Consider the following 26047-nt stretch of genomic DNA (forward strand, 5'->3'; position numbering starts at 1 on the left):
CCCACCACAGTAGAGACACAGGTTCCCCTCCCAACGCCGAGTCTTTTCCGAGGGGGAGAGGCGAGGCCGCGCTGCCCCGAGCTGCATCGGCTCCTCCAATGACTCAGCTCTGGCCACGGAACTGCAAGGAAGCACCGGCGCCGGGAGGCCGGAGTGCCGGCGGCCCCGGGCCTGGCGACGGTCCTCCAACCGATCGTCTATCTGCAGACTCCGTTGGATGAGGGCATCCAGTGTGGCAGGGCGATCCAACGTGGCCAGCTGATCCAGTATCTCGTCTGAAAGTCCCTCGAGATACTGGTCCCGCAGGGCAGAGTCGTTCCAGGTCAAGTCCTGCGCCAGCAGCCGAAATTCCGTGGCATAGGTGGCCACTGTGGACTTGCCCTGTTTCAACCGCCGAATTGCCCGATTGGCTTGACTCCCCTTCTGAGGGTTGGCGAACGTGGTTTCCAGATGATTGCAAAACCCCGTATAGTCTGTCAGCAAGGGGGAGTCTTGCCGGAGCAGCGGCAACGCCCACTTGGCCGCCTGGTCCTTCAGTAAGCTGATCAGGAAGTGCACCTTAGTGCGATCGTCAGGGAAATCCCGAGCTCGCCCCTGAATATACAGCTTGGCCTGGGCGAGAAACATGGGAAAGCTGGCTGGGGACCCATCAAATTTCTCTGGCAGGGCCACTGGGTACTTGCCAGGAGCTGGGGCGGCGGCCCCAGGAGCCAGTAAGGCATCCAAACGCTGCTGAAGCGCCGTAACCACATTGCTTAGCTGCTGCACGGTGTGGGTCAAGGCCTGGTTCTCCTGGGCCAATGCCACCAGCGCAGCCGCCTGGTCAGCCATGGCTACTAGTTCCTCCCGAACGCACCCCAGCGAAGGGGGAGTGCGGGTGTGGCGTGAGCAAACTGTGCTGGCCCCAAGGGTTTGTCCATGAAGCGAGGTCCAAATCCAGTCCTGGGTCTAGGGGTCCAAAGGAGGTCAATCCGGCAGGGAGCGAGGCAGGGAGCAGATCAAGGTCCAAGGCAGGTTCAGGCACAAGGTTGCAGGTTGAGCACACGCTTGCAACTAAGTTGCTCACGCAACTTGGGCTGGGTCTGGCTGGCTTTTATCTGGCCCTATGCTTAGGGCGGTCCCGATCCTCCGGAGACTCGCCTCTCCTCCGGGCCTGGAGGCGAGCACTCCTCCTGCAGACACTTAACTCCCTTCGCCTCTCTGCCCTGAGCCTCTGTAGCTCAGGAGAGGATGGTGGGTTACTGGACCCAGGGGATGCCTCAGCTTCCTCTGAAGAGGCTGGGAGTGGAGCACCTGCAGGCAATGGGTCCTCCCTCCCATCAGGAGCCAGAGCAGACTCTGCTGATGCCTGCACCTGGGGATCCAGCACAGGTGGGGATCCTTCAGGCTCAAGCCCTGGCCCCGGCTCAGCTGGTTCTGGAGGCGGGGAATCCCGTGCAGGCTGGGATCCCTCAGGTTCAGCATCAGAGTCTGACTCCCAGGCCATCACATGCGCTATCGAAAGCGCCGCTCGGATTACGGACTTTTCAGGGTGCGAACGGCACCCCAGAATGGATCGGGTCTGTAACCCAAGGTACCTTTATTGTCAATGTACAATGTATAACCTGTTTACAATGAAATTAACCAAGCCTGCCTCTCTCTCTCTCTCTCTCTCTCTCTCTCTCACACACACACACACAAAAACACTCGTTCTCATTGCACTCTGTGTGCTTGTCGCACTGCTGAGTACCAGTAGTGGACAATATCTTTTTTTTATGAGAATTTATTAATTTTCCATAACAAACAAATAATCCAACATCATCACCAACATTAACCCTACACCTAACTACAAATAAACAAATACAAATATACCAATAATTCTTCTCCTTATACAAAAAAAAAAATTTCTTGTTCGAATCTTTGGCTTTGACTTCCCCTGCCTTTTCACCTTCGGTTCCAATTCCAAATGTTATTTTAATAACTTCATATTTCAAAAAAAAATTCAAATTCATTTTAAAAAGTTCAAAACTAAACATTCTTCTTAAAAATCTTATTTTCTAATATACAATATTTTTCCCGTTCTTAGCTTAACAAAAATCAAATCATATTGTAACTTCATATTAATTCATCACAAAATTCAATATCTTAACACATTATTCTTACAACAAATCATAACAAATATCCTCTTTCCCTTAAACTGCTGCTAATAACAAAAATTAAAATATCCCTTTTCTTATTCAAAAGCTTAAAGTCTTGACACACCGGTTTCAGGGTACCATAATAAATCATTTTTTCTTTACCCTTAACACAATTCACCCTATCCCCCTTCTGTCCATTTTCTTTACCCGTCTTGCTCCGGAGCCGCTTCTCAAGATGTCCTTTTTCCTTGCAAATCCACAGATCCAGACAAAGTCCATGACAGTCCTTGCATAGAGCTTCAGGGTACGCACTTCCTCTTCTTCCAGCTTCTCCGGTTCGAAATACCATTCTTCTTTTATTTGTAGACATATTAGATTATTCACCAACGCTCCCGAGCTCTCACCTCGAAAGTTAGATATAGCAATTTTCCCCGTCCTGGGTCTGCCACCCCCAAAGGACGTTTCATTTTTCCGGAGTCGCCAGGCCATTTTGCCCTGTTCTTCCATCATCCCTTTCAGCTCTTTGCCAAGGCTCTCTTTCAATGCAGCCATTTCCTGAAAAGTCTCCTCTGTGGGGTATATCTTTTCTGACATGTCCCGGTTCAATATCACCAATTTTTGATTAAGCAGTTCCAGTCTCAAGAAAGTAATCCTTTGATCATCACTCAGTTCATAGTTCGTAACCAACTCAAAAACGAAGCCCAGCATGGCAGAAGCGGGCATAGGTGTCAAATTACAGTTTCAATTTCCAAACTTTTCCATCTTAGTGCCAGTAAATTTCCACTCAGTCACAGACTTTCGCAGCCATTTTCCCTGTAGCCAGGGCGCAAGAACCACAAATTTTAAAAAGAGATATTCTCCACAAACTTGCTCCCCAAAGGGAGATCGAAAAAGTCTCACTTATCAAGATTAAAATACTTTGTATCCATCATTGTAACAGCAGCCTCTTAGACCCGTTATTTTCTATCCACCGAGGGGAGGGAGGCAGGCTTCCTTTCCAAATACAGCTCCCGGATCTTTAAAAACGAAATACGAATCCAGTCATATACTCACAACCACCGGGTTTCTTTAATTCCAGTCCTGACAGGGAGAACATTGACGCTCGTCGCGAGCGGCGGCCGCCGCTCCACGTCCCGGTTGGGGCATATCCCCTATAGCCCGGCTCTGTTGTCCCTTCACCCCCATTCCCCCTTTACAGGGGGAACGAGGGAAGGGTTCAGAGCCATAATGGGCCCGCCGGGGAGCCCAGGGTGCAGGACGCTCTTCCCGCACCCCACTGGAGCCCCGCTTTGCGGTAGCGGGGCTCCAACCCCCGGGACAGACTGGGTCGCCTTGCAGCCGAGGCAACCCACGACCGCCCGCGATGGCGTCGCCGCCGGAAGTCATCAGTAGTGGACAATATCTTGAGGCAGTTCCACTCCTCTGACCTCCCTTCAGCTGAATCGCTGAAGCATACAGAGATGGAGAGGGAGGCAGCAGCAAGGTTGGCCCAGTACCCTAAACGTTATATTCCAGTACCCCTGAAAAGCAGGCAGGCCCCTACCACATAACTTGATCAACACCCTGCCTGCATGCTTTCTGGGGTCCGAGCTAGGAATGCACGGACCCAACCCTGCAATGTTTCATAAAGCTCCTCTAAAATGTTTCGCACTGTGTTGCAACTTTTATTACGGCGAGTTCGCTTGAGCTCCCTTGGGAAAGGAAGGGGGAAGTCATAGATTTGAGGCTGTAAACAGAATGATAAATAAACTCAAGAAACATGGCTAAGCTGCACAGGAATCAGATCACTGGTCCATCTAGCATTCCAGATGGAGGTCTTTCCCAGTCCTCTCCGGAGATGCCAGGGATTGAACCAGATACAAAGAAGTGAGCTACGACCCATCCCAAGTAAGAACATAGCACACTGCCTTATACTGAGTCAGACCATTCGCACAGCTCAATACTGTCTACACTGACTGGCAGCAGCTGTCTAGGATTTCAGATTGGGCTCTACCCCAGCCCTATCAGGAGATGCCAAGGATTGAACCGAAGACCCTACACACTCCAATGAACTGCCCATGCCAGCTCAGCAAATAGGGTTGTCTAGACTTACTGTGTATCGGTGTGTTGCCATCTTATTTCTTTATGATTTATTATTTGTTTGCTTTGTAAATGGTATGATGTAATGCCCCGCTCCTGCACTTCTGGGTTGTTAATAATATCAAGATATTTAGAAGAAGAAGAAGAAGAAGAAGAAGAAGAAGAAGAAGAAGAAGAAGAAGAAGAGAAAGAAAGAAAGAAAGAAAGAAAGAAAGAAAGAAAGAAAGAAAGAAGTGAGCTACAACTTTTCCAATTAGGAGCAGAGTAAAAGAGCAGGATTCTGGGCAGTGCAACCGGTTCTGCCACACTGGGCGCCGACACTAGAGAGCGCTGCAGGGCTTCACAACTATAACATAGTGAAATGAGCAGAACGGAAAGTAAGAAGAGGGAGTGAGCAATTCCTATTCCATAACAACAACGAAAACAACAACAATTTAATTATTTGTACCACACCCATCTGGCTGGGTTTCCCCAGTCACTCAGGGCGGCTCCCAACAGAATATTAGAAACACAACAAAACATCAAACAATTAAAACTTCCCTAAACAGGGTTGCCTTCAGATGTCTTCAAAAAGTCAGATAGTTGTTTATTTCCTTGACATCTGATGGGAGGGGGTTCCACAGGGTGGGCGACACTACCGAGAAGGCTCTCCGCATGGTTCACTTCTCGCAGGGAGGGAACCGCCAGAAGACCCTCAGAACTGGACCTGTGTCCGGGCAGAACGATGGGAGACACTCCTTCAGGTATACAAGACTGAGGCCATTTAGGGCTTTAAAGGTCAGCACCAACACTCTGAATTGTGCTCGGAAACATACTGGGAACCAATGTAGGTCTTTCAGGACCGGTGTTATATGGTCTCGGTGGTCACTCCCAGTCACAAGACTAGCTGCTGCATTCTGGATTACTTGTAATTTCTGGGTCATCTTCAAAGGTAGCCCCACATAGAGCTCATTGCAGTAGTCCATCCAGCTCATTATTGTCTACACCAGGCATAGGCAAACTCGGCCCTCCAAATGTTTTGGGACTACAACTCCCCTCACCCCTGACCACACGCCCTGTTAGCTAGGGGTGATGGGAGTTGTAGTCCCAAAATATCTGGAGGGCCGAGTTTGCCTATGCCTGGTCTACACTGACTGGCAGAAGAGCTCCAGGGTTCCAGACAAGGTTTTCTCCCGGTCCTACATGGAGATGCCAGGGGTTAAACCTGTGGGAATGTTTAGGGATGCAGGAGAGGATATATTGTTTATTATATCCTATTCCAACTTGTGTTAACAAGTCCCAGAACTTAGCAGAGTTTTCATTCCCCTTTTTAACACACACAGTGGGTAGCTTGCTCAGACTCACTAGAGTCTCTATAATAATATTGTCCTGGTATTTCCCCCTTTAATTCCTCCTAAAATAAGACACCATACAGTCTTCTATAAAAGTATAAAGAGTTTACTTACAAGTATCATCTGTTCACAATTGGATCCCAGAAGGCAGACTTTTAGCTTAGAAATATAATATACATTAGGAGACTATTCCTTAAGGGCGATAGCTCCTTCTACTCTCTTGGCTGGAGGCCAAGAGAGCATCTTGCCTAAGCACATGTTGCTCCATTGAAAGAGAGTCGAAAAGAGAAATGGTGGCTAGCCTGTGGTTTTGTTTTACCTGCACAGGTGAAGCCACACCCATCTCTAGTTACGCAGAGGAAGTCATCTCAGCCCAGGAGAAACAGGAAGTTCCGACTGGCTGACTGAGACCCCCTTTCATGTCCACTCTAGGGATGTTGTATTTGACTGCTCCCGTGTTTCACATCCCACAAAACCTGAGGCCTGCTTGGGAAACATGTTTCTCACCACAGAGGCGCAGCTCTTTCCGTGTCACATTGAAACACCTAGATTTCTTCAAAGCGCCTCGCGTATTCTCCCCTCAAGCACAAACTTCCACTTTTGCCTCATTGTAGGTGAAACAGGATAGCAATTCTAGAGACAGTTTGAGCGCGGCCTGCCGCGGCAGATGGCCCGTGGCGTTCTGGTTGCCATCTGTGCCAGCCTACAGGCCGTGATCTTTTAGCTCCACTGACTGCCAGTCGCTGCCTCGATAGCGAGAAGTCCCGGGTTCGTGCCCCGCTGCTAACTCGCCCAAGGTGTCATGTAACATGACTGCTATTTTCTGCGCCTCGATATCTATCTATATATCTATAAGAAAACGCACACAAACACACACACACACACTAAATGATGTGGCTGGCGTTGCTTTGCTGCTGCCTTCTGGAGAGACCCTGGAACCTTAAGGGAATTGAGGTCGTTTTTCTGTTCTGTCACCATTTCCGAAGATGTCTCTGTCAAGGAGACGAGATGGTGGAGAAAGCAGCAGCAGCCCAACTCTGTGACCTGGATAATCAGAATCATCACACACGTTAGTGCTGGTGAAAAAAATGTCAGATTGACAGTCGGCAACTGCCTCTCTCTCTCTTTCTCTCTTTTTCTCTCTCCCCCTCTCCAGCGGCTAGAAGCAACATTCCTATTCGCAGTGTCTGTTTTCCCCATTCTGCTTCAACAGCCTATGTACATTAGGAAAAAGACTAAAGATGAGGTACATGAGCCAATTTTCTTTATTATTCTGCCCCCCCTTAAGGGTTTTGTTGTGTTATTGTATCAATATTTCAATTTTATTCATTGTCACCCCAAGTTGTGTTGAAGAAAGGCCAGGTATAAATGCTGTAAAAAAATAATGAACCAGAATGACATAGTCTCTCCCCCCCCCCGCCCCCAACAATTCACCAGTTAAAGTATATTCCTGGGGAGTGCCCAGGGATTTTAAAGAAACCCCCCGAATACTGTTGTTGTTGTTTTTAATAGATGGAGCTGTTTGTGAGTTTGGACTCATCATGCCAGAAATTGGGTCACACCAAAGTCATGTTTCGGTCAGCCATCTTGATTCAAAACGGCACCTGGTGGCCAAATGTCAACAAAGACCACCTGGGAAGCTGAGTTTGGCAACGATATCTCGACTGGGGGTGGAACCTATGCCGAAAAAATGGGTGAAGTCATACCAAAGTCATCTTTCAGTCTGCCAACTTGATTCAAAAGGGCACCTTCACCATCAGCGGTGATGAAGTCCGCTGCTCCCATCTTGGGAACTCTCATGCTGAGTTCGGCAATGTTATCTCGAGAGGCGGCCAAACCTATGCCAAAAAAATGGGCAAAGTCAGGTTGGGCTCTGCCATATTGATTCAAAATGGAGGCAAGGTGCCAAACATTGACAAAGACATGCCCTCCAACATTTCTCCTATGAAAATAGGGGTGTCCTATTCAATAAAAAGCAGAGACATCACCTTGCTAACAAAGGTCCGTATAGTTAAAGCTATGGTTTTCCCAGTAGTGATGTATGGAAGTGAGAGCTGGACCATAAAGAAGGCTGATTGCCAAAGAATTGATGCTTTTGAATTATGGTGCTGGAGGAGACTCTTGAGAGTCCCATGGACTGCAAAAAGATCAAACTTATCCATCCTTAAAGAAATCAGCCCTGAGTGCTCACTGGAAGGACAGATCCTGAAGTTGAGGCTCCAGTACTTTGGCCGCCTCAAGAGAAGAGAAGACTCCCTGGAAAAGACCCTGATGTTGGGAAAGATGGAGGGCACAAGGAGAAGGAGACGACAGAGGACGAGATGGTTGGACAGTGTTCTTGAAGCGACTAGCATGTGTTTGGCCAAACTGCGGGAGGCAGTGGATGACAGGGGTGCCTGGCATGCTCTGGTCCATGGGCTCACGAAGAGTTGGACACAACTGAACGACAACAACAATAGAAGAAGAAGAAGAAGAAGAAGAAGAAGAAGAAGAAGAAGAAGAAGAAGAAGAAGAAGAAGAAGATACTTTGCCCATCTGACTGGGTTGCCCCAGCCACTAAGGGGATCTTCCAGCATATATGAAAACTTAATGAAACTCTAAAAAAAAAAACTTCCCTAGATAGGGCTGCCTTCATATGTCTTCTAAAGATTGTATAGTTACTTATCTCCCTGGCTCAGGGGTCACTTAATTCCATATCCTCCAATTTCTCTGATATAAATAGAGACATCCATACTGCCCCCATGTGAGGAAGCCTTGTACCAAGTTTGGCAATGATACATCGAGAAGTGTCAATCCCCCTGGCAACACCCCCCCCCAAGGCGGGATTGGCGGCTGACTGGGGTAGGCAGAGACCACAGGTATCTTGCTCGGGAAGGTGGTGCCAGTCCGAACTGCCAGGTGCTGCTCTGGGATCTAAGGGGGCTGCATGTGACCATGCAAAATGTGCACCCCATTTGATGTGGGGAATGGTCATTCCAGAATATTGATATACAGGTGAAACTTGAAAAATTAGAATATCGTGGAAAGCTTCATTTCTTTCAATAATTCAACTTAAAAGGTGAAACTAATATATGAGACATGCAAAGCGAGATATGTCAAGCCTTTATTTGTTATAATTGTGATAATTATGGCACACAGCTGATGAGAACCCCAAATTAACAATTTCAACTTTGGGGTTTTCATCAGCTGTACGCCAGAATCATCACAATTATAACAAATGAAGGCTTGGCATATCTCACTTTGCATGCCATGAGTCTATCTCATATATTAAACTCCAGTAGCTAATGAAAACAATTGCTTACCTAAATGGACTTTTCCACGATATTCTAATTTTTTCGAGTTTCACCTGTATGTACATACCGTATTTTTCCGTGTATAAGATGCCCCTATGTATTAGACGGCCCCTATTTTGGGGGGACTAAACCCCTAAACCCTGGGGTACATAAATGCTAGGATTTTGATTAATTGGGATATGGATTAAAGTGCAGACTGCAGAGCTGTGCCAGGCAGAGGAATTGCTGGGCTAGCTCATGGAAAACCAGTCTGGCTGGCTTTGGGAAGAGCAAACCTGTTATCATGACAAAAGGTGTTGGGGAAATGAATCCTTTAGCATGGGGAGCGAGATGTTACCAAGGTGATGGGGTGTGTGTTTGAGGGGACAGGTAAAGGGAGTTTTCATGTAAGGGATGCTGGGAAGGAGAATCAGGGAGAAGAGCAGAGGTCCATCTTGGGCAGGCAGGCTGAAGGCTGCCTGAGCTACTGCCTCTTGAAGTGACCATACCTAAGATCTGGACTCCCTCCATGCACACTGAAGGTGTAAATAGGTGAACAGCCCATATGTCTCTAAGCCAAGGGAGTCTCCACCATGTCTTCCATTCTCCAAAGGGACATGATTTTAACAGGGATAAATGTAAAGTACTACACTTGGGGGGGGGGGGAAACGAAAGGCACAAATACAGGATGGGTGACACCTGGCTTGAGAGCAGTACATGTGAAAAGGATCTAGGAGTCTTGGTAGACCATAAACTTGACATGAGTCAACAGTGTGATGCAGCAGCTAAAAAAGCCAATGCAATTCTGGGCTGCATCAATAGGAGTTTAGCATCTAGATCAAGGGAAGTAATAGTACCACTGTATTCCGCTCTGGTCAGACCTCACCTGGAATACTGGGTCCAGTTCTGGGCACCACAGTTCAAGAAGGATACTGACAAGCTGGAACGTGTCCAGAGGAGGGCAACCAAAATGGTCAAAGGCCTGGAAACGATGCCTTATGAGGAACAGCTTAGGGAGCTGGGTATGTTTAGCCTGGAGAAGAGAAGGTTAAGGGGTGATATGATAGCCATGTTCAAATATAGAAAAGGATGTCATATAGAGGAGGGTGAAAGGTTGTTTTCTGCTGCTCCAGAGAAGCGGACACGGAGCAATGGATTCAAACTACAAGAAAGAAGATTCCACCTAAACATTAGGAAGAACTTCATGACAGTGAGAGCTGTTTGACAGTGGAATTTGCTGCCAAGGAGTGTGGTGGAATCTCTTTCTTTGGAGGTCTTTAAGCAGAGGCTTGACAGCCATCTGTCAGGAATGCTTTGATGGTGTTTCCTGCTTGGCAGGGGGTTGGACTGGGTGGCCCTTGTGGTCTCTTCCAACTCTAGGATTCTATGATTCTATAAAGCCTGTGTGTGCACCTGGGACCCCATGGGCTCTTGCCATGGGCTTGGCAGAAAGAGGGGCAGACCCTCGACTTTTGTAACGATATATAGTAGATGGCAGGAGTCCCCAAATGCTTTGCACTCAGGGGCATGTTTGGAAAACTAAGATATTGACATGTGGTCTACAATATACCCATTTCACAGGAGGGAAAATGTGAGCTGCTCAGAAACCACAAATCATATACCGCCTCGCCCCCCTCTGGAAAAAAACAACAGAGACATCCCTACACAGCTTATTACCCTCCCCATGACAAGCTGAAATAAGATAATTTATGGGAAACAAAAAACAATTGCAGAATAAAGTATGCATACACACAAACAACGCAAATGGCTTTAATTTACATTAATGATGCAGGCTGGAGAAATCAGGTCCTTTTTCCTCGGTACAAAAATCTGAGTAATATTTGCTGCAGAGTTTAGCATTCTTCCTTTTAGCCCAGTTTAGCTGCAGTCATGAATATACAGAACCAACAAGTTTACTTTTTGCTGCAAATTTTCTACAGGTTTTTTTTTTTGTCCAGCTCCCTCGGAAGCCTCTCGGAGGCTTTTAAATGGGCTCAGGAAGGCGTTTGGATCAGGCCCGCTATCAATCTGGTAAGGCAAGGGAATAAAATACCCTTACAAAATGAAATCTGCATGCTTAGAGTATAATTTTCAAGAGCTCCTGGCCTGGGCCTCCATCTCTAACCAGCTCCCTCTGGACCCATGAAAGGCACTTGTATTTTAATGAGGATTATTTCCCTACCAAATTTTTCAACATCGTTTTCCAGCTGTTTCTGTTCCAGAGTTGCTCATAAAATCTTTCCTTCCCCCACCCTGCCTGCTTGAATAATGAAGAGAGTGTATATTTCCCCTTAATAGTCCCTCTTCATTGCAGAAAATGGCTGTGCCTAGATTTTTGAACAAATATCCCTCTAGTAAAATTAATACACATAGAATACCAGAACAGGAGTACCGCAAGGGACTTTGCATCACTCTACCCAGTGATTCTTGGATGGCGTGTCAGCCCAAGAACGGAGACCACAGTGGGGCAGATTCTTAATCAACAGGGAAGTAACGGAATGATTCTCTCTAGGAATAGCAGCCTATGCAGGACGTTTTGGAGGTTCAGCTTGCAGAAAGGGGATTCCATGAGGTTAAAACAGACCAAGGGTCCTTCAGATTTCCAGGCTATCCCTTAAAGTTCAGACTGCTACATCTTAGGTTGCTGCTTGTTACTTCTTCCTCCTCACACTTCTCTCTCGGACCTCGAGATCAGAGGTAATCTTGGATCTATCCTCCAAGGACAAAAGAGCAATCCTGGCTGCTTTCATTTCCACAAGGTTATCTTAGAAACAGAGCCATCCCAAGGTGGCTCGTTCCTGTTGTCAAATTCATTCCCCATGAAAAAATCCTCCCCGCTGAGTGTTGTTGGGTTTGTTTGTTTTTTAATTATACTTCAACACTGAACATCTGGCCAAAATAGAGGCCACTTATTAAGTAGTGGGTGGACATAGCAGACGACACAGTGATTCTCCAAGCAGCTCTCTTTATTCTCAGGCTGGAACAGAACTGGACTGAAGGGCTCAGCCAGCCTGCTTATATAGTACTCAGTAACATGCAACAGCTACTAACATGAGTTTGGCCAAACTGCGAGAGGCAATGAAGGATAGGCGTGCCTGGCGTGCTCTGGTCCATGGGGTCACGAAGAGTCGGACACGACTGAACAACAACAACAACAAACATGCAACAGTAACAACTCTCTCTAGCTACCCAATCCGTGAACGGCACTCTCAATCCTTCATTTGCATGTTATGGACCTGAGTGAGAACTGCAGTCACGGTGGGCAGAGTGAAACTACATACGCAACACCCCTAGTGGCCTAGGGTGAGAACTTCAATACATAACACCACTCTTGGAAATAGGTTTGCAGTCGTGGGGCTGACTGAGGTAACCACAAAAGGTAGCCTTGGGACAATTCTTCTTCTCTTCTTTGGCGATCCTTCGTAGCCGAGTAAGATTGTCTTCCATAAACACAGTTTTAACAATGAGTCCGTAAGTGACTGTGGAGGCCCATTCTGGATCCACATGTCCTTCCACAGTGGGGACACTGGTTTCCGGGTGGGAGTTGATCACGGTGTGGATTTGCCAAGCGTGCCTTCCTCTTAGCATGTTTCTCCCTTGCGTCCTGAGTTCGAGTGTCTTTAAAGTCCATGACAGATTTGGTAAAGGCTGTTCTCCAATTGGAGCGCTCGCAGGCCAGTGTTTCCCAGTTGTCAGCATTTATGCTATATTTTTTAAGATTTGCCTTGAGACAGTCTTTAAACCTCTTTTGGTGACCACCAGCATTACGCTTTCCATTTTTAAGTTTGGGATAGAGTAGTTGCTTTGAAAGATGATAATCAGGCACCTGCACAACATGACCAGTCCAATGAAGTTGATGTTGAAGAATCATTGCTTCGACACTGGTGATCTTTGCTTCTTCCAGTACACTGTTATTAGTTCGCCTGTCTTCCCAAGTGATGTGTAAATCACTGGGGACAATAATGGCCACCAAGTCACCAAGTCACCAGAGGCCCCTTGCAAGGCCATCTTGCCCTATGAGCCACTGCTAACAGGTGGCTATGAGGCAGACAGGATTATGACTGGAGCTGAAAGTCAATTAATGGCCCCTAAAGTGTTGTTTGCATCCGGTCTTAATGGGTGGGAATCTGCAAGGCCTCTAACAATGGCTGATTTATTTGTCTTCTCAAACCCATTACTGGCTGATAAATCTTCCAGGAAACAGCATCCATCACAAGCTTCTGACACCAACTGGGCCATGTGGCCGCTGTCCTCCTGGAGTGCTTTCTTTTTGAGAAACGTTTGAGGGACGTTACATCATGGCGATACCGCGGAAACCCATGCCTGCCCTTGAGAAATTTCGCTCCCAACAGAATCCCTGCAAACCTATTCCATCTCAGGTGTTTCCCCAAGTTCACTCCAAATTTTGCTTTAGGCTGTGTACACACCATAAATTTAAAACACATGACTCCCCCATTCAAAAGAATCATGGGAATTGTAGTTTGGGAGAAGCTTCTTGATGGAGAATAGGGTGTCCCTATTTTCATTGGAGAAATGTTGGAAGGTGTGATATCCCAGGATGAGGAAATAACAGGCTGTGTCCTGCTTCTGACTTAGAATCAAAGAATTCGTAGAGCTGGAAGGGACCCAGGGGCCATCTAGTCCAACCCCCTGCGATGCAGGGATCTCAGCTAAAGCAACCAGGACAGATGGCTACCCAGCCTCTGCTTAAAAACCTCCAGTGAAGGAGAGTCCACAACCTCCCGAGGGAGACCAGGAAGGAGATTTATGATAGGTGACGTCTGATTTTGTCTGCAGGTAACAATTACATAGGCCCATGCCATCCTGAAGTTTCTGCTCCAGTGACTTTTTATGCGTTGATTGCAGGCTGAGAGATGGGAGTTAAAAAAAGGGGGGGGGAGAGAAAACCAGAACAAGTAGGACGTGTGTGTCAGATGGCGTGAAGAGAAAGGGTGATAAGTAAATCTCACTTCAAATACCTTTGACGAGAACAGCCTGTGTTTCAGGGCTGAGCTGCTGGTTTCTCCTGCGCTCGAGGCCGGCAGGGAGGGAGGAGCAGAAGGGATTCGTTTTGGTTTAAATTGGGAAATTGTCGGCGTTTGCTGAAACCAACACTTCCCCTGTATGAAGCCTTCATGCTCAGCTGCTTCTCTTGACGGCGAGCTTCTGGGCGGAATTGGATAAGGCTTTTCGGTGGCCTCGAATGACAGGAGGGACTGTTTAATAATGCCGTTTACTGGGAAGCCTAAACCGTTGAGGCAGGGGTTGCCAACATGTCACCCATGGGGCAGGGGCCCTCATTCTGTGTAGAAAAATTACCAGACTGGCAATGGAAGCTTCCACCCTGGCAACAGAACAGTGTCTTCCACTGCACGACAGGCTAGCTTGGTGGGCACAAGACAGACCATGTTGCACAAGTAGCCCCCTCCTCTGCCTGCCTATCCCCACTATTAGCTGCCTGAGGCAGCTGCCTCTCTCTGTCGCATGGTAAAGGTAAAGGGACCCATGACCGTTAAGTCCAGTCACTGATGACTCTGGGGTTGCGGTGCTCATCTCACTTTACTGGCCGAGGGAGCCGGTGTTTGTCCACAGACAGCTTCCAGGTCATGTGGCCAGCATGACTAAGCCGCTTCTGGTGAACCAGAGCAGCGCACAGAAACGCCGTTTACCTTCCCGCTGGAGTGGTACCTATTTATCTACTTGCACTTTGACGTGCTTTCAAACTGCTAGGTGGGCACCCACAATAGGTCTCAGTAAATAATTTTTGTTGTTGTTGTTCAGTCGTGTCCGACTCTTCGTGACCCCATGGACCAGAGCACGCCAGGCACGCCTATCCTTCACTGCCTCTCGCAGTTTGGCCAAACTCATGTTAGTAGCTTCGAGAACACTGTCCAACCATCTCGTCCTCTGTCGTCCCCTTCTCTTTGTGCCCTCCATCTTTCCCAACATCAGGGTCTTTTCTAGGGAGTCTTCTCTTCTCATGAGGTGGCCAAAGTACTGGAGCCTCAACTTCAGGATCTGTCCTTCTAGTGAGCACTCAGGGCTGATATCCCCTCAAAAATCAACAGAAGTCTAGTGCCCAGGTGAAAGGAAGTAACAGTATCACTCTATTCTACCTTGGTCTTTGAATACTGTGTCCATTTCCGGGCACCACAATTTAGGAAGGATGTTGACAAGCTGGAATGTGTGCAGAGGAGGGAGAACAAGATGTTCAAAGGCTTGGAAACCAAGCCTGATGAGGAACAGTTGAAGGAGCTGGGCATGTTCAGCCTGGGAAAGAGGAAACTGAGAGGAGATATGATAGCCGTCTTCAGAGATCTCCAGTACATTTCCACAAGCTGCAGTACAGTCTATCCCTTGACACAAGGTAACATACAAGAGGCCACCATTGTATGAATCTTTGGGTCACATTATGTAGTGAGTCTGCCCATTTAATCCACCTCCTTTGAAAGTCTGGTGCAGAATTTCTCTTTGCTGTGTTACATCCTCCACTAGTAATATACAGGAACAGCCTCTGCCGGATCAGGCCAAATGCCCATCTAGTCTAGGATCCTGTTCTCGTTGTGCTCAGCCAGATAGATGCCTATGGAAAGTCTGTAAGCAGGATTTGAGTGCAGTTGTACATTCCCCACTACCGGTAGTGATTTCCAAAATATGATATACAGATGCAAACTGCCAACATTGGGTGTAGACCATAGCCATCATAGCTAGGAGCCATCTAAAGCTTTATTCTTCATTGGGGAGGGAGGGGAGAGAGAGAGAGAGAGAGAGATCTCAAGGGCTGTCATATGAAGGTTGGATCAAGCTTGTTTTCTCCTGCTCTGGGGGGCAGGATTTGAACCAATAGCTTCAAGTTACAAGAAAGGGGATTTTGACTAGCACCAGGAATAACTTTCGGGTGGTAAGAGCAATTTGACAGTAGAACGAACTCCCCTGGAAAATGGTGGACTCTCCTTCATTGAAGGTTTTACAGACTCTTAATTTCAGGGTTGTGGGTTCAAGCCCCACGTTGGGCGAAAGATTCCTAAATCGCAGGGGGTTGGACGAGATGACCCTTGGAATCCCTTCCAACTCTACAGTTCTAGGATTCTAACAGCTCCGGGGGGAGGGGGAGGTTACTCACCCTAGGTTAGGGGACATCTGGCAAGCATATGATCTGGTGGAAATTACTAGTTACATTTTTAATAGCTAATTAAATCGTTCCTCTGGCCGAGTCATCCTAATCTGCTGCTTTTGTTGCCGTTGTTGTTCTGAACTCTTCTCTCCTTCCTGCAGAATACAAGAGTCTCCGGCTGATAACTGTGCACCTCTGAGGTTGAAAGTCTGAGAGATGGACGCTTCACCGGCTGGATTCACGTGCTGATGGCTCCCTCTTGAGGCTAGCGGCCCCTACGACGACTTGTTTTCGCCTGGCGCTGAAAAACTGCTTTAAACCCAAAGGCAGCGTCTCCCCCGTGGGCGATAAAGTCTGCAAGTTCAATCCCCTTGGGGCCAGACGGGACACATGTATTTACCTTTCGCCAGCGCGTCCTTGCGAGACCCTCACGCCTCGCTGCTAACCGTTCATAAACTCTGCAGCCTCTCTCCCTTCCAGCTCCGGCGTTTTCCAAAAAGGCGCACAGCGTCTGAATAAATAGCATCTGAGCGGCAGCTGGCGGGCACAACACTCCCGACAATTGGGAACATATGCTGGTAATTGCAGTTCAGACAGAGGATCGCTCTCTCGTGTCAGCGACGGTGGAATTTCTCATAAAACCCATTGACAGGTTTTATAACCTTAGGAGGAACAGAAATAACAAAGGCAGCGCATTCTTCATAATGAATGTTCCTGGCGCGGCGAAGATGGACTCCCAGGGGACGCTCTCATTCCTTCAGAGACGCACACGCATGAGAGAGAAACTCGGGGAAGGTGGGAGAGGAAGGCGAAGAGTGGATTCTTCTTGGTTTTGTTTTGTTTTGTTTTTGTTTGTTTTTTTGTTTTTGCAAAACTGTGTTTTTAATCACAGGGTGGGGGTGGGAAGCGGCAGGCAACGTGGTGCACTCCAAGGTGGGACACCAACGGCACCATGTTCAAAACCACTGAGCCTCTTGGGCTTGCCGATCAGAAGGTCGGCGGTTGGAATCCGCTCAGTGGTGGTGAGCTCCTGCTGCTCTGTCCCAGCTCCTGCCAACCTAGCAGTTCGAAAGCACACCAGTGCGAGTAGATAAATAGGTACCACTGTGGTGGGAAGGTTAACAGCGTTTCGGTGCGCTCTGGTTTCCGTCGTGGTGTTCCGTTGTGCCAGAAGTGGTTTAGTCATGCTGGCCACATGGCCTGGAAAGTTGTCTGTGGACAAATGACGGCTCCCTCAGCCTGAAAGGGAGATGAACACCAAAACCCCATAGTGGCCTTTGACTTGACTTAACCATTCAGGGGTCCTTTACTTCTCACCTTTTACCCTCTCCAAGATGGTACTGGACAGTGGAGGCTAGGGTTCAAATCCATCCCTCAGCTCATTGGGTGTAACCTAGGGCCAGTCATTCCTCGCAGCCTAAACCACATTTCAAGGTAGTTATGGGGCAAAATGAGGAGGGGGGGAACTACGTACACCACCGTGAACTCATTGGAGGAAAGGGGGGATATAAATCAAAGAGTAGGGGAGAATGTGGTGCTAACGTCCAGCACAATTCATTCATTCATTCATTCGCTCAGCCTTTAATGGCATAATTTGGACAATAAAATCATAAAACAGAGAAAAACCACCCAGAAAACATTGGTAATCCAGACATATTAAACACATAAAATGTATGAAAGACTCAGAGGCCAGCATTGAGTAAAATTAAGTAGTTTTAAATTTGACTTTGAAAATCTCAGCGAAATATCCTGAAACCAAGATATACCCAGTACCGAGATGAAGGCCTACCGGGCTTGTATGTTGAGCTCACCTCCCATGTGCCCTGTGTCAGGGAGATTTTGGGCCTCACGTGACAGGACAGAGTGTCTGGCATACAAAGATGTGCTCTCCCAAGCCCACGTTCCCAGCATGTTCTCACTTCTGTCTCAGCGACGTCTAAACTGGTTTGGTCATGTCCACAGAATGGAAGAGGGCAGGGTCCCCAAGGATGTGCTCTACAGGAGCTGGCTTCAGGTACAGTGGTACCTCGGTTCTCAGACATCTCCATTGACGAATGTTTCAGAACCCAAATGCCAAAAACCCAGAAGCAGAACGCTTCTCGGAAGTTGGATGGTTTCTGCTGTGTGTTTTTCCGTTTTCTCAGTGGAATTTGCAGCCAGCCCTTTGCGCCTTGGGTTTCCGAACGTTTCGGAACTCGAACAGTCTTCCGGAATGGATTACGTTCAAGAACCGAGGTAGCACTGTACAAGACCCATTGGCAGACCAGCTTTGCATTACAAAGTTATCTGCAAATGTGAGGCGGAGGTTGGCAGCATTAACCCCACTGTGCAGATAACCACAGTGTTTGGTGACAGACAGTTAAGTCATCCATCCATAGCTGTGACCAGAGGAGAAATGACCACTGGGAGAAGCTCAGAGAGGAGAAACACCATGGTGCATCTGCAGAAGCAATCATGGACAGGGGAGAACAAAGGCTAACTGACACCCGGGGTGGGGCAAACCCCCGGCCACGCACGCGTTGCACAGCTATGTACGACACGTGTGCCATTGCTACATAGGGCGCATATGCAGCGTTGCTACATACAGCTCATGCGTGCAACACCGCACATACATTGTACATAGCAGTTTGCTGCCGGTGCCGCCCGAGTGCCGTACAGACGGAGGCGGGATCCTCCGCTCACGGCTGCAGTGGTGGTGAAGGGATCCCACCACTGTCCATACGGCGCTTGGGCAGCTCCGGCTGCAAACCACTATGTACAGTGTGTGTGCGGCGTTGCTATGTACAACACATGCATGCGACACCGTGCATGCATTGTACATAGCGGTTTGCCACCAGCGCTGCCCAAGCAGCGTATGGACAGTGGCGGGATCCTCTGCTCACAGCTGCAGCCGCCAACGGAGGATCCTCCACATGCAGCGACGGCGCAATGGCTGCTTGTGCTGTTGTGCCTGGGGACAGCAGGGCGAGCACCCCGCGGGGTGCCTTCTTGTCACACACCCCGAGACATGGCACCCAGGGCACACCGCACCCCACCCCTTGCAACCCCACTGATCATGGAGACATTGGTGGAGTTAGCAATGATTCCCAACACCAGTTGCTGATAGCCAGGGGAGGGGAGAGAGCTTAGAGGGGCCATTGGCCTGATTCTGCAGGGCTCTTATATTCCTATGTGATGTTCAGAACACCTCTCGGTTTGCTTTCCCCCTCTCTCCCAGCACATTGCACCGGGGCTTCTGGGTAAGTATCCCTGGAATAACTTCTCCAGAGACTGCAGCAAGCAGCTGACAGGAGCAGAATCAACAGGTCTCTGTGTTTTGAAAACAGACAGGCGTTTAGTGCTGCGGCTTGATGTGCGTCGCATGCATGCACAGAAACTCGCAGCCAGCGATAGGGTTTTTTTTTGTAATTAAAGGTGCCCGGCAGCTAGCACTGTAGTGCACAGCATAATACTATAATCTTGACAAATCCCTTTGCTTCCTTGGAAAGATGAGGCTAAGTCGAAGGCAGGAGGCAGCGGGGGGTGGGGTGCGGGGAAACGGCACGCAATAATAGGACCAAAAGGCAAAGCGAATGAACGCAGTAAGGCGAGGGGATTAGATCTACATTCCTTTCATTACATTATATTGTGTTTTTATTATTACGCCCGCCCTTATCACTTAATCTGAGAGCTGCAGTGGCTGATAACGTGGAATAAAAACAAATGGAGTCCATCTCCTCCCCGTTACCTCCCCATGTAACCAACCACACGCCCACTCCGGCTTCAAACCCACCCGGCCACAGCACTCACATGCCAAGGAACCGGAGAGTAAGGGAGAGATTGTCACCAGGTGTAGCTGAATGAAAAACGTAAATCATAAGAAGAGGGAAAATGAGGTGTGTTGTGGTTGATCTAGCTTGTAGGCTGGTGTCCTGGCAGGAATATAAAGGAGGTATACCCTGACTCAGAGTGCTGGACACATGCACCCAGGTGGCAAAGGGGACAAGCATTTTATTCTGAAGACACTTCACCTCTCCATTTCCCATGGTGCAAATTTGTACCTATTTTTATTTGTTTTTGAAAGTAACATAAATGTATACATGCCTGGGATGAGGATGGTGCTGCGGTCTAAACCACGGAGCCTCTTGGGCTTGCCGATCGGAAGGTCGGCGGTTCAAATCCCAGCAACGGGGTGAACTCCCATTGCTTTGTCCCAGCTCCTGCCAGCCTAGCAGTTTGAAAACATACCAGTGCATACCTGCGGCGGGAAGGTAAACGGCGTTTCCATGTGCTCTGGCACTCGTCACGGTGTCCCATTGTGGCAGAAGCGGTTTATTCACATGACTCGGAAAGCTGTCTGTGGACAACCGCCAGCTCCCTCAGCCTGAAAAGCAAGATGAGCACTGCAACCCCATAGTCACCTTTGACTGGACTTAACCGCACAGGGGTCCTTTACCTTTTTACCTTTTATAAGTGTATACAGTTCTAGCTGTGGCAAAGGAACATTGGTGTAGTGTTGTTCTGTAAGCACTCTAATTCAGGGGTGGCAAAGCTTTTCAGCAGGGGGCCGGTCCACTGTCCCTCAGACCTTGTATGGCCAGAGTACCTGCTGTCAGTACTCACATTCCTTCGTGGTGAGGGCGGCGGCAGCGATGGCACTGGCCGGCCTCTCCCATCCAGACCCCACCGAGTGGCAGCGGCGGCCTCTGGCACAGCCAGGACCGCCCGGCAGGCAGGAAGGGAGAGCAGCCGGGGTGCCCGGCAAGATCTGCCGCTGCGTGTCGTTGGTGGCTCAGCGAATGAGGGGCTGCATCGGAGCTTGCCTCAGCATGGCACGGAAACGGATTGGTCCGTCCCCGCGCCGTGCTTAGGTGGGCTCCGGTGCAGCTTTTCATCCGTTGAGCCACTGCACAGCCGCCACCCACCATTAGCCAGGGCCTCACACAGCTTTGCAGGTGATTGGCCACAACTGGCTTCCACCTTTGCTCTCACTTCTAAGTAGGAGGGAGGGAGGAGGCGCCACCACGGTGCGTGAGAGGGAGGGGGGAAATGACAGTGCAGGGGGAAAAATGGCCGAAAAGAAATGGGGGGGGGAGAACAGAACCCCACGGCCCACACTGATCCACAGACCATTCACAGGCTGGATCCTGAAGGCAATTGGGCCAGATCTGGCCCACGGGCCGTAGTTTGCCAACCCCTGCTCCAATTTCTTCTGTAAGTTTTTCCACCGATGTCAAATTCCCCACCTTCTGGTACCAGCCATAAACTGCAGCTCCATTTAAACCTCTCCGATGTCTGGCTGTAGTTGGGCATGCATTGCTGCCACTCATACATGCCCAGTTACAGGTTTACTTTTCGGAACCTTCTGCCCATTTTGAAGTAAATTCAGCAATGCAAAATGGAAGTTGCTATCAGGCATGGAAGGAGATGTTTCTCAGGGTCCCTTCCAACTCTGTGGTTCCATGATGTTTCCATAGTATTAAACAAGCCCTCCTGTGGGTCAGTGGGTCAGTGTGTCTGGCTGTTAACCAGAAGGTTGGGGGTTCGAGCCCACCCAGGGATGGCTGTGGGCAGAATTCCTATGTTACAGAGGGTTGGACTAGATGACCCTCAGGTCCCTTCCAGCTCTACAATTCTGATTAAAGCACGCACACCAAAAACAAAACAAGACAAGACAAGACAAAAAAAAAAAAAAAACCAGTGCCCTGGTGCAGATCTAGATTGCCCCTCCCCAGATTCAGGTTATTTGTTAAACAGCCTCACAATGCCAAACTAGGAGATAAAAATCATATCAAATTTGGCATTTGATCTGGATCCAACCTATTACATTTTGTCAACATAAAACAACTCAGGCTTTTGCTCATTATTCAAAATTAACCTTGATTAACCAGGGGAAGGAATGCAGACAAGTGGAGAAGAGGGAGATGAGAGTATTTTTTGCAATATAGCAGCCTCAGAAAGCATTCCAAATTTCATACAACTGTGTTATTGCCTTACCACATTCCACAAACTCTGTTTTCTCTGGGGCAGCTCATAAACATTAGGCTGGAAATCCAATTTTGTATATTTGAAGGGACATTACTTCCCCAACATTTCAAGATTATTATTGTTACTATTATCTTATCAAGCTACTTGCGACCACAACATTTGTGTATTTTCTAGAACTCTAACAATATTTTTTTAAAAAAATAATAATAATACTTGGAAATATTATTTGCAGAATGAAAGAAACAAGAACTAAATAATATCATAATTTGGAAAAGATAAACTTCTTGCCGCAGTGGTGCTATGTTACAGCAGTTCCATAATATATCATTTAGGAAAGTATTGGAAGAATACTTGGAGGAGAGAAGACTGAGAGGTGATATGATAGCCATCTTCAAACTTCTAAAGGGCTGACACATGGAAGATGTAGCGAGTTTGTTTTCTGTGGCTCCAGAGGACAGACCCGAGTCAATGGATTCAAGTGACAAGAAAGCAGATTCCTACTAGAGATTAGGAAGAACTTTCTGGCAGTAAGAGGTTGCCAGGAGTCCAGGTTCCCAGTTTGGTAACACAGTAAGCATAGGTAATTAAAAAGGAGGATTTATTGCAAAACAAACAGATAGCTCCTGATGGCTCTGAAAAATCCTCCAGCGTCATTACTCAAAATGACCCTTCTGAAGACTCCTTCCGGCGTCGACAGAAGATATTGAACTTACGACCCTTACATCTCTTGTTTTGCTTCCTATCTAGCAGCCCTCCCATTCGCCGACTCTTCGGACTTAGTGGATCAGATCCAACCTCTTCCTGTTCTTTTTTTTTAAAGTATTTTTTATTAAAGATTTTCTTGATTTACAAAGGTGTGTGCAATGTCTCTCTCGTATTTTTCCCATGTAACATTTTTACAAATCAGTTTTGGTTGTTGAGACATTAGGGAGAGAAGGGGGAAAAGAGGTGGGTGGAATGGGGAGATGGGTGGGGTGGGGTGACGATGTTTCTATTTTACTTAATCTATGTAGGGTTTGGTGTCAGAGTTGTTTGTGTAGGTTCTCTGTTGTTCGCTTGCACTCCTTTGGTGGTGAGAGAGGTCGGGGTTGGCATAGGGTGTGATTGTTCATTTGTGGTTGGCTGTGGTGATCTTTGGTTTCCTGTGTGAGTGGGGTGGGTGGGTGTTTTTGATCAAGTTAGCCATATTGATTTGTATGCTGTCGGTAGATTTTTGTCATTGTCTTGTTGGGCTGTGCGTGTGATGAAGGGGAACCATACCAGGGTGAAGGTGTCTTCTTCTGTTTGTCCCCGTGTCATTTTCAGCTTACTGGTTAGTTTTTCTAGTAGGGCTGCTTCCCATATAGGCTGCCTATTTGTGCCTGTTTGTGCTTTCTGCAAGCTTTGACTGTGTTCTAGCCTGCTCTCTGCTACTGCCTCATTAGGTTGCCTGTCAAGGTCAAGGAAGAGCCAAAGTCTGCAGCTGCCGGTTCTCCCCTGCCTGACTAACATCTAAGCCACTCTGTTCCTGACTGCTTTCTGCAGTTGGCTGCAAACCTTCGCTTGGAGCTGACTCGTTCCTGACAGAGGAATTCAACAGTGGAATGGCCTCCCTCGGGAGGTGGTGCGACTCTCCTTCCTTGGAGGCGAGCAGAGGTTGGATCGTCATCTGTCATGGAGCCAGTGTGATGTAGTGGTTAAGAGTGGTAGACTTGTAATCTGGGGAACCGGGTTCGCGTCTCCGCTCCTCCACATGCAGCTGCTGGGTGACCTTGGGCTAGTCACACTTCTTTGAAGTCTCTCAGCCCCACTCACCTCACAGAGTGTTTGTTGTGGGGGAGGAAGGGAAAGGAGAATGTTAGCCGCTTTGAGACTCCTTTGGGTAGTGAAAAGCGGGATATCAAATCCAAACTCTTCTTCTTCTTCTTCTTCTTGGATGCTTTAGTTGAGATTCCTGCAAAGGGTTGGACTTGAGAGCAGTACATGTGAAAAGGATCTAGGAGTCTTGGTAGACCATAAACTTGACATGAGTCAACAGTGTGATGCAGCAGCTAAAAAAGCCAATGCAATTTTGGCTGCATCAATAGGAGTATAGCATCTAGATCAAGGGAAGTAATAGTACCACTGTATTCCTCTCTGGTCAGACCACACCTGGAATACTGTGTCCAGTTCTGGGCACCACAGTTCAAGAAGGATACTGACAAGCTGGAACATGATCAGAGGAGGGCAACCAAAATGGTCAAAGGCCTGGAAATGATGCCTTATGAGGAACGGCTTAGGGAGCTGGGTATGTTTAGCCTGGAGAAGAGAAGGTTAAGGGGTGACATGACAGCCATGTTCAAATATATAAAAGGATGTCATATAGAGGAGGGAGAAAGGTTGTTTTCTGCTGCTCCAGAGAAACGGACACGGGGCAATGGATTCAAACTACAAGAAAGAAGATTCCACCTAAACATTAGGAAGAACTTCCTGACAGTGAGAGCTGTCCGACAGTGGAATTTGCTGCCAAGGAGTGTGGTGGAGTCTCCTTCTTTGGAGGTCTTTAAGCAGAGGCTTGACAGCCATCTGTCAGGAATGCTTTGATGGTGTTTCCTGCTTGGCAGGGGGTTGGACTGGATGGCCCTTGTGGTCTCTTCCAACTCTAGGATTCTATGATTCTATGAGATCTGTGGATATTCTCATGGAAAGGTGGTAAGATGTGGTCTCCTGACTCTGGGGTCAGATTGCCCTTCTTTGGGGGATGATGAGGTTGAGGAATTGAAATTGTCTTCAAATATCTAAAGGGCTGTCACATGGAATAGTGCCTGCTCTGGAGTACCCAGTCCATGGGCTATTGAGTACAGAGTGGAGCTGGCCCCTGAGAACAAACACATAAGAGCTGCATATGTTGATGAGCTGCATAAATCAGCGTATTCGGTTGACACTAGAGGCGAATTGCTTTGTTTTCCCATCCACTCGTTCTGCAAACAAACTAATGAAAGACTCTTGTTGTCATCAGAGATGATCAGATAATGGGAAAACAAACCTGCAAATCCATTTCTCAAATACGCCGTGCCCTGCCATGGCTCGACGCCGCAAGTGAAGCTTGCATGGAAAGTGACTACAGCTGTGAGCACGTGCATGCATGTGCTTAGGGTGAACTGTGGCTGTGCATTGAGTGTGCAGGCAGTCCTCTCAGCTAATGCATGTCCACAAAGTCATCTTATGTGGGTCACCTGTGGGGCCAGGTCCAAGGACATGTGGGTTCTATGGTGAACCCCAAATTAACAATCTCAACTTTGGGGTTTTCATCAGCTGTATGCCATAATCATCACTATTATAACAAACAAAGGCTTGACATATCTCGCTTTGCATGTCATGAGTCTATCTCATATATTAAACTCCAGTAGCTAATGAAAACAATTGCTTACCTAAATGGACTTTTCCACGATATTCTAATTTTTCGAGTTTCACCTGTATAATAATAATAATAACAATAAAGTGTGGCCTCTTCATCTACATAGCCAGTAAATAGTGACGTGTGCCCATTGCAATAGGAAAAATGTCGACAATGGAGTGGGAAGGAGCTTTCTGATAGGCCTTCTGGGACTTGGACAAAATAGAGTTGGGAAAAGGGCATTGACTAGATCGTGATAAACTCGTCTCAAGGAGGACGGGGGGGGGGAGGCACGAAAGAAAATTAATTGAGGTTCCTGATTAACAAACACAATTAAAGAGACAAAAACAGCTGTCTCCTGGGCCTGCTATTTTGCGCAGCGTTCAGAACACAAATGCTGGTCAGCTACAGGTGACAGCTTTATTCCTGGGGCTCAGAGGGGGGGGGGAGCAGATAAGGTATCCAGCTCTTTATTACCACAGTGGATAATTTGTCTACTGAAAGGTAAGGCCCCCCAAAACTCTGGGGAAAGGAATCCGGGGTGGTGTAAATCTGAGCTGAGGACGGAAAGCCAGGGGTCTATAATTGACACACATAGACAGTGAAATTGACAGGATGGGAAGACAGAGAAGTCAAAAGAAGAAGAAGAAGAGTTTGGATTTGATATCTCGCTTTATCACTACCCTAAGGAGTCTCAAAGCGGCTAACATTCTCCTTTCCCTTCCTCCCCCACAACAAACACTCTGTGAGGTGAGTGGGCTGAGAGACTTCAGAGAAGTGTGACTAGCCCAAGGTCACCCAGCAGCTGCATG

The sequence above is a fragment of the Lacerta agilis genome, chromosome 10 (genome assembly GCF_009819535.1).
Source record: "Lacerta agilis isolate rLacAgi1 chromosome 10, rLacAgi1.pri, whole genome shotgun sequence".
Lineage (NCBI taxonomy): Eukaryota > Metazoa > Chordata > Lepidosauria > Squamata > Lacertidae > Lacerta > Lacerta agilis.